Source organism: Dermochelys coriacea, chromosome 10, assembly GCF_009764565.3.
Source record: "Dermochelys coriacea isolate rDerCor1 chromosome 10, rDerCor1.pri.v4, whole genome shotgun sequence".
Classification (NCBI taxonomy): Eukaryota; Metazoa; Chordata; order Testudines; family Dermochelyidae; genus Dermochelys; species Dermochelys coriacea.
The window spans coordinates 40,265,067-40,271,674 of NC_050077.1; positions in this window are offsets into that span (position 1 = coordinate 40,265,067).

The window sequence follows — 6,608 nt, forward strand, 5'->3', positions numbered from 1 at the left end:
TTCTCTGTGTGTGTATATAAATCTCCCCTCTGTTTTTTCCACCAAATGCATCCGATGAAGTGAGCTGTAGCTCACGAAAGCTTATGCTCTAATAAATTTGTTAGTCTCTAAGGTTCCACAAGTTCTCCTTTTCTTTTTCCAAATCTTCAGTGTGCCTCCTCTCTTGAGCAGTCTGGAAAGCTAGAGCGCTACAGTCACCTGCTTCTCCAGCAGGTGGCAGACTATTGTCTAGCAAGCACTAGCCTGAAATGTCTCTGAATTCTAGTAGAATAAGTTACATTGGACAGACAGTGCTTTATGTGTAACAGATAGGTGACGCTCCTCACGCCCAGTTTAATCAGTTACACAGAGAACTGATTGGATTCTCCAATCTGCTCTGTGATAGTAATTACTTTTTACAGTATTTATATTTCAGTAGCACCTCGGCACCCCATGCATGGACCCAGGAATTGCTGTGCCAGGTGCTGTATGAACACAGCTTCTTCTCATTTCAGCTGTGAGCAATCAGACAGATTCAGAAGCACCCTCCACCTGAAAAACCTGAAGGTGTGCACTGAAGAGGGCCTTGCTACCTGAATAAACCAGGGAACCACTATCCAGCCATGTCAGTGCTGTGTCTAGCAATGGGATAAGGAGACCAAAAGCTGAGGAGGCTCCTGAGACATCCACAGCACCAGCAGCAGTGATCCAAGCATGCACTAAAAAGGGCTTTGTTGTCAAAGGAAGGTGGGGGATGCAGCACCCATTGTGAGAAGGAGAACAGAAACTACTGTGTTGCAGTCACAAGGAGAAGGGAGATTGGCAAAGAGTGGAGAGCAATGTGTATTTCCACCTCAGGAATCTGTACACCATACGTAAAAAACAGCTGTTTCTCTACAAAGGCTAACAGCCCAGCATTACAGCAAGGGCACTTGTTGCAAAGACAGACTGGTATTTTTACAAAATTTCCTGCAAAGCATTTTCTTTAAGAAAGATCATAAATAACCGACTCAAAACCATGCTTGTCAGATCAAGAGAGCATGTCTTGGGCTGCATTATCCTTGCTTCTTTGCTTGCTTACTTAGCTTGAGGGTGGCAAAGGACTAGCCAAGCCAGCTCTGTGCCAGCTAGGGATTTCACCAGGCCCAGGGCATTCCCAGACATTGGCAGCTTTGTGGTTAGGCTGGCAGCATGAAGGAGCCAGAGGATTTGGGCTTGGTTTAGGCTGAATAATGGCAACCCTGTGTCTCCCTGCCTTGCCCCCCTCCAACTCCCTCCAAACTATGCTGAATTGTCTCTGCACATGTATGAGAGAGTCACCATGGAGCCCAGGCCCCAGGCAGGTGGACTGATCCAATCCATGGGGGGGAGGGAGGTGACTCAGATGGGCAAGCAGAGACACATCCCTGTTTTGTTTTACCTCCTGCTGTTGTGTTTCATTTCACTACAAAATGGGAGACTTTGGTCTGGATATCTGGGTGGGAGTGACACTATTTGCTGGGATAATGGAACATCCCATTAACCTCCCTCAGGGAATTCCCATTCAGCATTTATCCCCTTCCCTGTCCAGTCAGAGCAGAGAGGTATATGAGCCAAAGCCCACTGAAGTCAATGGAAAGACTTCCCATTCATTTCAATGGGCTTCTGAATGTTTAATTAGGTTAATTCCCTCTAGGGCTCTGCCAGAACTGGTCTGTGGCATTTGCAGTAGAACGCCTCAGTGGCAGGTGTCACGGGGTCAGCAAAACGCAGTACAGCAGTGCTATGACTGAACACCGGGGGAAGTATGGGCCCTGCCTTATGGAGTCTGGCTCAGGCTGAGGGGGTACACCAGGGCTGCATCACTGCTCATCAGCAAAACCCTAGCTCCCAGTAACCACAGGCTCCTAGCAGCTAAAAAACTCTGCTTGGGATTGGAAGGGCAGGAGGGTGTAGTAGGGTAAACTGTCTGCAACCCTAAGGAGGCTTGAAGCAAGAAAGTGGCCAGGGTCTGCTGAGAAGGAGTTGGGATCAGGCCAGTCAAGTGGGACACTGGTTCACAGTAAGAAGAAAAGGAGTACTTGTGGCACTTTAGAGCCTCTGGATGGATTTAAAAGATGACTTCCCCATCACATTCTCCAGAGGCAGCTGCTGACAGTACTCTACTGCCCTTCCTAGGCTGGAGTGTCTGCTGGGCATACAGGGCTATGTAAATTGTACCTTCTGCCCTATAAGGGTGAATCTGGCCCTACATGTCTTTGTCTTGTATAGGTTCTTGGACATAAGCTGTGTCGAAAGATCTACAGCAGGTCTATGGCCTGTGTTCTATGGAGGTTAGACTAGATGATCACAGTGGTCCTTTCTGGCCTTGGAATCTACGACTCTACCTAAGTAATAATGGCTGCAGAGGCAAATAATAAATGCTAGCGGAAGGTGAGAAGAAAGGTCAGGGAGAAAAGAGTCTGTTCAGTTGGGATTTGAAGAACGATGGAGAGTCAGTGAGGTGGAAAGACATGAGAAAGTTGTTCCACATGAAGGCAGCTGCAGAGGAGAAGACTTTCTCACCAACAGTGTTGAGGATAGGGGAAAAGGCAGCGGCTCATCCTAGGTAAGCAGAGGATGGGAGGGTGCAGAGATGAGGGTCTTGTGGAGTTGGCTAGAGCAAAATTCAGAATGGGAAAGTGGCTTTTACTATCACTGTGATGGGTTGGATCCCCCTTCCACGGTGCCACCTGATGTGCTGGGGTCCCACTGAGCCCGTCCATTCCACCTGCCTGTGGGCTTCCTGACCCTGTCCTTGCTGTGCCAGGCCCTCAAGCCTTCTCTAATACACACATAAGTAAGGCCACATCTGTGATGGTGTGCCCCATAAGGCTTTATGGAAATATGCTTATGAATGTATATATGACATAACCGGAATATGTTTTATGCTAGATATGCCATGTAACATATCTCTGTAAAGGTTATGATCTATTGAATCTATTCATCCTATTTGTATGCATGTATCATTTTTGTATTCAAAGTTATGAATATTGGCTATGTACTTGCTTGATTTTTAAGTAGCCTTAGTAAAGCATTTGGTCAGCTTCTTGAGAAAGCAATGTGCAAATTAAGTGCCCAATCAAGAAACACTTAATGAACAATGGATCTTGGAAGACTCCAATCCACATAAGAAGTCTTCCTGGAGACATTCAAGATAGCATGTGGGCAATGGCTGCTGCCTGTAAAAACTGAGTTATGCATGGACATGCGACTTGCCCAGGTGACTCCAGAACTCCATCTTGGAGCTGGACTTTGCATAGGAGAGAGGAGGGGGTCTCCACCCACAAGACAAAGTCTATTTAAGCCCATGGGAGACCCCTCCATTTTGTCTTCAGCTGGCTCAAAAGATAACCTCTCCACCCCCAAAGGATACCTGAAAGAAACTGGAATAAAGGACAGTAACTACAGGGGATGTGAGTAATTGCTGGACCCAGACTAGAAGGAGACTAGTCTGTAAAAGGAAGCTTACTGGAACTCCTCTGAGGGTGAGGTTTTATCTGTATTCAGTTTTCTTACTGTATTAGGCATAGACCTGCGTTTCTATTCTATTTTGCTTGGTAATTCACTTTGTTCTGTCTGTTACTACTTGGAAGCATTTAAATCCTACTTTCTGTATTTAATAAAATCACTTTTTACTTATTAATTAACCCAGAGTATGTATTAATATCTGGGGGTGGGAGGCAAACAGCTGTGCATACTTCTCTATCAGTTTTCAGAGTAGCAGCCGTGTTAGTCTGTATCCGCAAAAAGAAAAGGAGTACTTGTGGCACCTTAGAGACTAACAAATTTATTTGAGCATAAACTTTCGTGAGCTACAGCTCACTTCATTGGCAAACAATTTATGAGTTTACCCTGTATAAGCTTTATACAGGGTAAAACAGATTTATTTGGGGTTTGGATCCCATTGGGAGTTGGGCATCTGAGTGTTAAAGACAGGAACTCTACTTAAGCTGCTTTCAGTTAAGCTTGCAGTTTGTGGGACATGGTTCAGACCTGGTTCTGTGTTTGTGGCTGTCAAGCATGTCTGGCACATCCAGGTAGGGCTCTGGAGTCCCAAGCTGGCAGGGAAAGCAGGGGCAGAAGTAGTCTTGGCACATCAGTTGGCAGCCCCAAGGGGGTTTCTGTGACTCAACTCATCACAACACCCAACTGCAGACAGAGACTGAAATCAGCTCTGTGTAGGAGGATTCAGCTCAGGGATTTACCCAGCACTCATGTGCACACCTCCTTTCGGGTGTAAACCCAAAATAATATTGTCTTACACTGTATAGAGTGATCTGTACAGTGCAAGCTCATAAAAATTGCCCCTTCCCTCAAGGTGGAGGGAGATATGCACTGCTTTTTGCCACACACTCCCTCCTCCCAGTTATGAATTGCACAAACTGGGTTTTGGAATAAACAAAAATAAGTTTATTAACTGAAAAAGGTAATTTTTAAATGATTAAACAGAACAAAGCAGATTACTTGAAAAATAAAACAAAACATGCCAACTAGGCTTAATACTGTCATATATATACAGATAAGGTAGCATAAAATCCCTCCTGGGTAGCTGTACTGAATATTTACCTGTAAGGGGTTAAGAAGCTCAAATAACCTGGTTGGCACCTGACCAAAAAGATCAATAAAGAAAGAAGATATTTTCAAATCTGGGGCGGGGGTGGGAGGGTGGGATTATTTGGGCTCTCTTTGTTTGTTCCCTCTCTGGATGGACAGAGAGACCAGGCATGTAAAACATCTCCTGAAAACATACCTGAAATGATCCATATAAGATTACAAAAATTGTAAGTAAGGGCAAGGAAATGCATTAGATTATCTTTTGTTTTAGCTTGTGAATTTTCCCTATGGTAAGAGGTAATTTCATTCCTGGTTTGTAACTAGGAAGCAGAGTCAGAGGGGAATCCTCTGTATTTCCAGCAGCCATCCTGGGCGGGGATTCGGTGAAGAACTGGCAACCATGATTAACTCACTGTCCAGCCTTAAATTGAATTTACATATGGTGGGAATTTTTTGTTTCCCAGTCTGACTCACCCCCCCCCTTAATAGAAAAACACTGAAAGCCCAAGATGGGGATCTAGTACCAGGTGACATGATCAGCTGACCCTGTAGTGTCAAAGCAGCAACCCAGGAAGCTTCTCAGGAAGGCGGGGGGTTAGTATCTTCAAAGTCTTATTGTTCTTCCTAATGGCCCATTCTGGCTGATTGCCTACTGTCTGGTGGGTGTTTCAGAGATGCAAACACTTTTGCAATTGATACAGATTTTATATTCCTAACTTCAGAGACAGCAATGATACATGCATACAAAGAGGATAATCATATTTGGTAAATCATAACCTTTCCAATGATATCTCACAAGACCCATCTTGCATCAAATACAACTTAGTTATGCCATATTCATATCATAAGCATATTTCTGTGAAGAATATGGGTGTGATGTGAGAATCATAAATGAAAGTAATGTTTTTGTTAAATATAAACAGCAGAGTGAATTTCAGCTCCATTCAAAATGCAGAGGTAAAAGACAAACCTGCATTGTCTCACAGGCTGGTCACCAGAACAGCTGAGAGAGATGGTAAGATTCAGACTGATATTTGAAGTATTTTTAGGATTGACAAACAAAGAGGGAAAAACAAACATGAAAAATTTCAAAAGTCAGTGATTAGTTAGTTGAGAAAGCACCTTGACGTGTGAAGTGCTGAGAATGGTTATTGTTACCATGGATGGACAAGGGGTAAGAAGGGTTAAGAATAACCCAAAGGTATATCAGTGCCTAACTCCCATTGAAATCAATGAAAGTTAGGTGCCTAAATACCTTTGATGATCTGGGCCAGGGTCCCCATTGTAAACTCTGTTCTATGACCAAACTGTAACTCATTGGACTGTGATCCCATTAGATCTTGCAAATTAAGTAGGATGTTTATTTGACCTGTACTATAAAAAAGTGAAGTGAAATAGTCATGTCTAATCATTATCAGTATTATATAAATAGGACAGTTTGTAAACGTCTTATTGAATGCCTCACAGACCCAGTTGTTATCGGAAACAGAGTGAAAACCCTGGTCTGCTGCATCCCAGACCAATGCCTCATCCCTTGGAGCCCAGTGATTCACAGCCAGCTCTTTACCCTCCTACGTCTCACTTGACAAGTAACACTGGGAAGATACAGGTAAATATCATTTTGAATGGATACAGATCCTCCTGAGCCATAGTGCTCCGAACATTTCCTGAAGCTGGTGAGTATATGTATCTCCATTTCACGGATAGGTAAAGCACAGAGAGCTTGAGGTTTGTGGCCCTCAATGTTTGGGTGCCCACGCTGATAACCCTGAAGGTCCTGGAGTTCTCTCTGGCCACTGACTAACAAGCTGTGCTGCCTGGTCTGCAGTGATTACCTACATCCACACTTGGCCTGGGCTTTAGATTCTTCATCACTGGCCATTTAAAAATCAAAATGAGACAGTTTCCTAAATCATGTACTTTAGTTCAAACAGGAATTCATTCAGGACTTTCCTACAGAGATCTGATGGGATGACCACAGGGTTCTGTTCTGGCCTGGGAACCTATGTATCTATTAAAGAACTGCTGAAAAACACACATAGGTGACATTTATA